At 44.0% G+C, this 9,770-nt stretch overlaps 1 pseudogene; it reads right to left on the reverse strand.

Moving 5' to 3' along the window:
- Positions 1-1,429: 1,429 nt before the first annotated feature.
- Positions 1,430-3,475, reverse strand: LOC132521842 (TBC1 domain family member 17-like; annotated as a pseudogene).
- Positions 3,476-9,770: the final 6,295 nt, after the last annotated feature.

A 9,770-nucleotide genomic window follows, 5' to 3' on the forward strand; every position in this document is an offset into this window, starting at 1 on the left:
GTTTCCTTCCTTCTTGGTCAACACTAACAACTTCATGGAATTTTTTTAGGTTTTTAGTTCTTCAGATAATAGCACACAGAAGCTTATTACCATGTAGCACATTAAATATTGCCCTGGGGGCTGAGAATAGAGCAAAAGCTACTGATAGCACTGACTGAAGCCAGTTCCCTTTTGGGGAAATTATTCAGTTGAATCACGAATGATTTCTTAGCTTGCCCTTTATTGTGTCTTGTTCCAGACACCTAAAGCACAGTTTGGAAATTAATATTCTTTCTTCTGAGATGAGATAGATTATATGTTAACTGTCTTATAAGAGTCAATAAGAATGTTTATTGTTTTAGAAATAAGGCATAAGGGTGGGTGGGGAAGACAGTATATTTTCCTCCAAACAGAGCTAAGGGAGGGCAAGTCATCCTCTGTTTAAACCTTATTCTGAAAAATATTTTTTTCAACAAGAGGAGCCACAGAACATGGTACTTCCCTGGCAGTCCAGTAAAGACTCCGTGCTTCTGCTGCAGGGGGCATGGGTTCTATCCCTGGTTGATGTGGCCCAAAAAACCCACAAAACAAACATTTCTCCAATAGTCTCATGGAGATCACACGTGGAGGCAAGACTGGGAGTCACCTGAAGCACAGACATATGGGCAAGAACTGCACTATAGGACCATGCACATGGAAAAAGAAGTCTTTCCTGAGTGGAAACACTGTAAAACATACTGGAGGAAGCAAACATTCTTAGAAATACCATTGCTATAAACTCTATACTTAAACCATGTCCTATGCAAGGCAAAAGCAAAGAGTAAAAATTGCCTGGAATTAGAAATAAGGGAGGAAATGAGGAAATGACATTCCTCATATAAGGAAACTTATAATGACATTCCTCATATAAGGAAACTTATATGAGGAAATGACACAGGCATGACAAGGATAGTGTGGAGCCCACAGAGTATGATGGACAGTGTAAGGAGAGACCTGGACAGGAACTTTAGAGCAGAGACATTTCTCTCAGCCCTGCTTGGCTAAGTCTTCACCAATTTTCTTTTTTGGGGGGTGGGGGGAGGGGTGGGCGTTAAACATGAGTTTTTCTTTCTCACAGAACAATCTGGTGGGCCGGGTCCCAAGAGTGAGCAGCTCTGCAGGCCCTTCCGTCTCGGTTATGTCCGGGATGTGTTCCCGCACATCCACTAAGTGGCGGTTGCACCTTAACGCCCCATCCTTACTCCTCCAAAAGCCCTAAACTCAGGCAGGTAAGGGAGCCCTGTCTCCACGACCCCCACCACTCACCCCCGGCCTCCTCTTAAACCTTACTGACCGGATCAGGGCCACATGGCCAGACGTCAACCCTGCTGAGGGGTCGGAGGGGACTAGAGGCACCATGCCTCCCCACCCAGGCCCAAGCCAACATGATGGCTCAGCAGGCCCAGGAGGGTTAGGAGTTCGCACCTTCCTCCCCCTCCTCGGGCAGGATCTCCGGGCTGCCGTTTGGTCCGCCTGCGGGCCCGTGTCCTTGCGGGGCGGCGGAGCTGGTGGGGAACGGGTACGGGACAGCGGCGGTGGGGAGTCTGGAGCGAGAGCCTGTGGTGCTCCGAGGACGGCCCAGACCTGGGACCTCCTGCACGTGGTGGGGCAGCTCACCGAGGGTTGGGGGTCAGGGAGTGAAAAGTCAGAGGTTTGATGGGGCCTGCGGGCTATCGTGAGGGGTCAGGGACTCACCGGGCAGGTTGTCGGCGGCGGGTAGAGCGCCTCGGCCAGAGCCGGCACGTCCTCCAAGCTCAGCTTTGTGGTCAGCTAGTCTGTGTGCTTGAGGATCTCGCTGGAGCCGAAGCCGGAAGGCATGAGGTGTCCCGCTCCACGTCTAGGACGGCGCAGGCCACCAGCAGGTGCAGACTGGGGTCAGGGCGGCCTGTCCACAGCGCCTCCCACGGCCGAAGGACTTCCGGGAAGGGGCATTCCCGCTTGACCCAGAGGAGCAGCCACCGGAAGCAGAAGCAGAGAGAGCCGGAGTCGGGGGAGTCCCGGAAGTCTCAGAGCGGCGGATCCGGCACCTTCAGGAGTAGCAGGAGTTGCCGCTTCATTGTCTCCTCAGAGTTCCGTTGCGCGAGCTCCGTGACGCCACAAAAACAGCGGAAGGCATCCACCTCGTCCTGAGAGCCCTAGCGGATCGGGAAGAGAAGGTCACTCCTGCCCTGGACGTAGCCGAGCTCGTCATGGTACAGGCAGTCGGGGAGGAGGACGTCGTTCAGCAGGCCCACCCTGGGTTCTCGCGACCCTCAGAGAATTTGTTGGTTCTATGAGAGCGGCTCTCGTCTCTGGCCATGAGGCTGCGGTATCCATGCGGCGGTGAGTTCCTCCGCCCCTGCCCAGGCCTCACGGATTTCCACGGCAGCTTCAGGTGGAAATCCTCATCAGCTTTCTTGCGCACGTGGGCCTTGCTATCCTTGGCAGAGCCCTCCCAGCTGAAGTACCATAGGAGGGACCGCCAAGCCTGGCGCAGTAGGCTGGGGCTCAGACCCTGAGGGAAACCGCCCCGCCCCCGCGGCGCCGCCAGCCGGCCCTGCCCAGCCCTCCCTGAGGGGGTACTTGGCTCCGCATTCCTGAGAAGAGCCGGGGGTCTCAGCTCAGGGACCTGTTGCAGGAGGCCCTCGGGGCCCACGCGGTGGGCCCACTCCTCCCCTGTGACCCGAGGCGTCCGCTCCACAAGCGGCCGTGGCCCCAGCTCCACACCGGAAGTGACCTGCAACCCAGGTGGGGCGCGTATTCAGAGGCCGGAAGAGGGTCGCTGGAGGCCCCGTCCAGGTGTGGCTGCAGGTCTCCCCTGAAGAAGGTGGTCGCGCTGGAGAAGCTGCTGAAGGTGGTGCAGTAGGAATCCTGGAGGAAGCGAGACACCACGTGGGAACGGTCCTGGTTAAAGAGCTGGACGTGATGGAAGGAGTTGGAGAGGGCCGGGGAGGCATAGGGGGAGACGAGGTAGAGGTGGCGGTTCTGTGGAGAGGTGGCCAACAGCAGGTGACGGCTAAAGACACAGAGCAGGGCGCTGGTGCCCCACGGTGGACATGCAGGGCAGGCGGGGAGCCTGTGGCCTGCGTGACCAGGACCAGGCAGGCCCAGCTGAGGCCGGACTTTGAACGGCAGATGGCCTTGAGCTCCCCCAGACTTACTCACTAAGAAGACCAGGGCGCCCCTGCGGAAGCTGGGCTCTGCACCTCTCGTGGCTCTGAGTGGCCGGGCCGCAGCTGACCTGTGCTGATGACTGCCCTCTGTGGGGTTTATAGCTGGGGTCAAAGGTCAGTTCCTCGTCAGAAGTGCAGGAGTCATCCCCACTGGCGTCCTTCTTGGAGAAGAGGATTTGAGTGGAATCTCCAGCCTCTCTACAGGAGCCCAGTGCAGGAGGACGTCATTTGTCCTTCTCCACAACACAGATGACGCGGTCCATGAGGGAGTCCGGGTCTTGGTGTTTCCTGGCGTGCAGGTACATGCCTCTTGACCAATTTGTTAATGAGCGGAGTTGACGTAAAGGAAAAATATTTGTAGAATGAGTAGGACTGGCCGTATACTATGTTAGGTAGTTCTGGGTCAGATGCACATTATGTTTTCTTTTGTATGATTTTTGCTTAGGTTAAATGTATAGAACACTGCCTGTAGTTTTTATTCCACAGGAAGGAATCTATCGTTGTAGTTAATCGTTTGTAGTTTCCATGAAATCTTTAGCCTGATGCATCTCTCCTAAGTGGTACAGTTAAGATCCTGATGCTCAGTGTGGGTAGACAAGAAAAGCACACTCCTGGTGGATCGGATGGTCTTGCTGAGGTGATTGCCATGTGGTTGTGCCTCTTGAGCAATCCTGCCAAACAGAGTATTCCAGGAGGTAGTAGGCTGTGTATTTCCAAAGGCACAGATCTGGGCATGTACAAAGCCAAGTCCATGGATGCTCTTTTAAATAGCTAAACTGATTGGTACAAGAAAGTCTCCCTAGTGGTACCTCTGCATCTCCTCTATTCATATGGCTCTCTTCTTTGTCAGTTTCCCCCCATTTTTTTTTTATTGTGGTGAAATGTAAAAAATGTAGAATTTACCATCTTAACCATTTTTAAGTGTTCAGTTCATTGGTATTAAATACATTCATAATGTTGCACAACCATCACCACCATCCATCTCCAAGGCTCTTTTCATCTTCTAAAACTGAAACTCCATACCCATTAAACAATAACTCCCTATTTCTTCCCCACTCCAGCCCCGGGAACTACCATTCTACTTCCTATCTCTATGATTTTTTTTTTTTTTTGGTCTGGCTCTCTTCTTGATAACACTGTAACTGGTCAGGGAGACTACTGTGGGGGTGGGGGGGGGAGTCAGTCACAATATATGGAGCTGTAGGAAAAGCAGCAAGGAAGAATGGGACCTGTACTCTGTCAAGCATCCAGTACAGTTAGTTGGATCACCTTGCACAAGTTCTTTAAGCACTCTGGCCTCAGTTTCCTCATGTGCAAAATGGGGACAATAACAGTACTTACCACATATGATTTTTATGAGGAAGAAGTGGATTAATACATGTAAAATATACAGAGAAGTACCTGGCACATCCTAAGCACGAAGTAAATTTTAGTGATAGTGATCTCTCATTAGGATAATTGTTGCTGGTTAAATTAGCCAGTTCAAACAGAAAGTGAAGTTATAGCTGACACAGCCCCACCAGGCTGTGTGGGACTAGAGACTCAGCTGTGAGGATAGTTTGGTTGTTCCAGTGGCCTATATACTATTTCATGTTTATGTCAGCTTTTTCATTTTGTGTAGACTTGCAATATTATTTTCTGTTGAAAGCACCCTATGGCAATGTGAAGGATACAAATAAATCAGCACTTCTCATGTGGAAGGGAACGCATGAGTTCATCACTTAGATTAACAGTCATGTTAGTGACGATATCATTGCCTAGAAAATTTTGGCTGTTACCAGAGAAAGTATCCAAGGAGCTGAGCTATTACTAAATTGCTATTATAGAAATTGATATTTTCTTTTTTTAAATATCTTTATTGGAATATAATTGCTTAACAATGTTGTATTAGTTTCTGCTGTACAATAAAGTGAATCAGCTATATGTATACATATATACTCATATACCCTCCCTCTTGAACCTCCCTCCCACCCTCCCTATCCACCCCTCTAGATCATCATAAAGCTTAGAGCTGATCTCCCTGTGCTATGCAGCAGCTTCCCACTAGCCATCCATTTTACATTTGGTAGTGTATATATGTCAGTGCTACTCTCTCACTTTGTCCCAGCTTCCCCATCCCCCACTGTGTCCTCAAGTCCGTTCTCTATGTCTGCACCTTTATCCCTGCCCTGCCACTATGTTCATCAGTATGGGTTTTTTAGATTCCATATATATGCATTAGCATAGAGTATTTGTTTTTCTCTTTCTGACTTACTTCACTCAGTATGAGAGACTCTAGGTCCATCCACCTCATTGCAAATAACTAAATTTCATTCCTTTTTATGGCTGAGTAATATTCCATTGTATACATGAGTCACATCATCTTTATCCATTCATCTTTCGATGAACATTTAGGTTGCTTCCATGTCTTGGTTATTGTAAATAGTGCTGCAGTGAACATTGTGGTACATGTATCTTTTTGAATTATGGTTTTCTCAGGGTATATGCCCAGTGGTGGGATTGGTGGGTCATATGGTAGTTCTACTTCTAGTTTTGTAAGGAACCTCCATACTTTCTCCATAGTGGCTGTATCAATTTACATTCCCACCAACAGTGCAAGAGGGTTCCCTTCTCTCCACACCTTCTCCAGCATTTACTGTTTCTAGATTTTTTGATGATGGCCATTCTGACTGGTATGAAGTGATACTTCATTGTAGTTTTGATTTGCATTTCTCTAATGATTCGTGTTGTTGAGCATCTTTTCATGTGTTTCTTGGCCATCTGTGTGTCGTCTTGGGAGAATAGTCTATTTAGGTCTTCTGCCTATTTTTGGATTGGGTTGTTTGTTTTTGATATTGAGCTGCATGAGCTTCTTGTATATTTGGGAGATTAATCCTTTGTCAGTTGCTTTGTATGCAAATATTTTCTCCCATTCTGAGGGCTGTCTTTTCATCTTGTCTATAGTTTCCTTTCCTGTGCAAAAGCTTTTAAGTTTCTTTAGGTCCAATTTGTTTATTTTTGTTTTTATTTCCATTACTCTAGGAGGTGGGTCAAAAAGGGTCTTGCTGTGATTTATGTCAAAGAGTGTTCTGCCTATGTTTTCCTCTAAGAGTTTTATAGTGTCTGACCTTGCATTTAGGTCTTTAATCCATTTTGAGTTTATTTTTATGTATGGTGTTAGGGAGGGTTCTAATTGCATTCTTTTACATGTAGTTGTCCAGTTTTCCAAGCTCTACTTATTGAAGAGGCTGTGTTTTCTCCACTGTATATTTTTGCTTCCTTTGTCAAAGATAAGGTGACCACATGTGCATAGGTTTATCTCTGGACTTTCTGTCCTGTTCCATTGATCTATATTTCTGTTTTTGTGCCAGTACCATATTGTCTTAATTACTGTAACTTTGTAGTATAGTCTGAAGTCAGGGAGCCTGATTCCTCCAGCTCCATTTCTTTCTCAAGATTGCTTTGGCTGTTCGGGGTTTTGTGTGATTCCATACAAATTGTAAAATTTCTTTTTCTAGTTCTGTGAAAAATGCTATTGGTAATTTGATAGGGATTGCATTGAATGTGTAGATTGCTTTGGGTAGTATAGTTATTTTCACAACGTTGATTCTTACAATCCAAGAACATGGTATATCTCTCCATCTGTTTGTATCGTCTTTGATTTCTTTCATCAGTGTTTTTTATAGTTTTCTGTGTGCAGGTCTTTTGCCTCCTTAGGTAGGCTTATTCCTAGATATTTTATTCTTTCTGTTGCAGTGGTGAATGGGAATGCTTCCTTAATTTCTCTTTCTGATTTTTCATTGTTAGTGTATAGGAATGCAAGGGATTTCTGTGAATTAATTTTCTATCCTGCTACTTTACCAAATTCATTGATTAGCTCTAGTAGTTCTCTGGTGGCATCTTTAGGATTTTCTATGTATAGTATCATGTCATCTGCAAACAGTGACAGTTTTACTTCTTCTTTTCCAGTTTGGATTCCTTTTATTTCCTTTTCTTCTCTGATTGCCATGGCTAAAACTTCCAAAACTATGTTGAATAATAGTGGTGAGTGTAGACAGCCTTCTTATTACTGATCATAGAGGAAATGGTTTCAGTTTTTCACCATTGAGAATGATATTGGCTGTGGGTTTGTCATATATGACTTTCATTATGATAAGGTAGGTTCCCTCTATGCCCACTTTATGGAGAGTTTTTACCATAAGTGGGTGTTGAATTTTGTCAAAAGCTTTTTTTGAATCTATTGAGATGATCATATTGTTTTTATCCTTCAATTTGGTTAATATCATGTATCACATTGATTGATTTGCATCTATTGAAGAATCCTTGCATTCCTGGGATAAACCCCATTTGATCATGGTGTGTGATCCTTTTAATGTGCTGTTGGATTTTGTTTGCTAGTAGTTTGTTGAGGATTTTTGAATCTATGTTTATCTGTGATATTGGCCTTTAATTTTCTTTTTTTGTGACATCTTTGTCTGGTTTTGGTATCATGGTGATGGTGGCCTCGTAGAATGAGTTTGGGAGTGTTCCTCCCTCTGCTATATTTTGGAAGAGTTTTAGAAGGATCTGTGTTAACTCTTCTCTGAATGTTTGATAGAATTCGCCTGTGAAGCCCTCTGGTCCTGGGCTTTTGTTTGTTGGAAGATTTTTAATCAGAGTTTCAATTTCAGTGCTTGTGATTGGTCTGTTTATATTTTCTGTTTCTTCCTGGTTCAGTCTTGGAAGGTTGTGCTTTTCTAAGAATTTGTCCATTTCTTCCAGGTTGTCCATTTTATTGGCATAGAGTTGCTGGTAGTAGTCTTTCATGATCCTTAGTATTTCTGCAGTGTCAGTTGTTGCTTCTCCTTTTTCATTTCTAATTCTGTTGATTTGAGTCTTCTCCCTTTTTTTCCTGATGAGTCTGGCTGATGGTTTATCAGTTTTGTTTATCTTCTCAAAGAACCAGCTTTTTTTTTTTGGATCTTTGCTATTGTTTCCTTCATTTCTATTTCATTTATTTCTGCTCTGATCTTTATGATTTCTTCTGCTAACTTTGTTCTTTGTTTTTTATTCTTTCTCTAATTGCTTTAGGTGTAAGGTTAGGTTGTTCATTTGAGACTTTTCTTGTTTCTTGAGGTAGGATTGTATTGCTATAAACTTCCCTCTTAGAACTGCCTTTGCTGCATTCCGTAGGTTTTGGTGTGTTATATTTTCATTGTCATTTGTTTCTAGGTATTTTTTATTTCCTCTTTGGTTTCTTCAGTAATATCTTGGCTGTTTAGTAGTGTATTGTTTAGCCTCCATGTGTTTGTATTTTTTACAGTGTTTTTCCTGTAATTTGATACCTAGTCTTATAGCATTGTGGTTGGAAAAGATTTCAGTTTTCTTAAATTTACCAGGGCTTGATTTGTGACCCAAGATGTGATCTGTCCTGGAGAATGTTCCATGTGTACTTGAAAATAAAGTGTATTCTGTTGTTTTTGGATGAAATGTTCTATAAATATCAATTAAGTCCATCTGGTCTAATGTATCATTTAAAGCTTGTGTTTTCTTATTTATTTGCATTTTGGGTGATCTGTCCATTGGTGAAAGTGGGGTGTTAAAGTCCTCTACTATTATTGTGTTATTGTCAATTTCCCCTTTTATAGCTGTTAGCATTTGCCTTATGTATTGAGGTGCTCCCATGTTGGATGTGTAGATATTTACAATTGTTACATGTTCTTCTTGGATTGATCCCTTGATCATTATGTAGTGTCCTTCCTTGCCTCTTGTAATAGTCTTTATTTTAAAGTCTATTTTGTCTGATATAAGAATTGCTACTCCAGATTTATTTTGATTTTCATTTGCATGGAACATCTTTTTCTATCCCCTCACTGTCAGCCTGTGTGTGTTTCCCTGGGTCTGAAGTGGGTCTCTTGTAGACAGCATGTATACGGGTCTTCTTTTTTTATCCATTCAGCCAGTCTGTGTCTTTTGGTTGGAGCATTTAATTCATTTACATTTCAGGTAATTATTGATATGTATAATCCTATTACCATTTTCTTAATTGTTTTGGGTTTGTTTTTGTACGTCTTTTCCTTCTCTTGTGTTTTCTGTCTAGAGAAGTTTCTTTAGCATTTGTTGTAAAGCTGGTTTGGTGGTGCTGAATTGTTTTAGCTTTTGCTTGTCTGTAAAGCTTTTGATTTCTCTGTTGAATCTGAATGAGATCCTTGCTGGGTAGAGTAATCTTGGTTGTAGGTTTTTGCCTTTCATCACTTTAAATATATCTTGCTACTCCCTTCTGGCCTGTAGAGTTTCTGTTGAAAGATCAGCTGTTAACCTTATGGGGATTCCCTTGTATGTTATTTGTTGCTTTTCCCTTGCTGCTTTTAATACTTTTTCTTTGTGTTTAATTTTTGTTAGTTTGATTAATATGTTTTTCGGCATGTTTCTCCTTGGGTTTGTCCTGTTTGGGACTCTCTGCACTTCCTGGACTTCATTGACTATTTCGTTTCCCAATTTAGGGAAGTCTTCGACTATAATCTCTTCAAATATTTTTTTAGACCCTTTCTTTTTTTCTTCTTCTTCTGGGACACCTATGATTCAAGTGTTGGTGTGCTTAATGTTGTCCCAGTGGTCTCTGAGACTGTCCTCCATTCTTTT

The sequence above is a fragment of the Lagenorhynchus albirostris genome, chromosome 6 (genome assembly GCF_949774975.1).
Source record: "Lagenorhynchus albirostris chromosome 6, mLagAlb1.1, whole genome shotgun sequence".
Lineage (NCBI taxonomy): Eukaryota > Metazoa > Chordata > Mammalia > Artiodactyla > Delphinidae > Lagenorhynchus > Lagenorhynchus albirostris.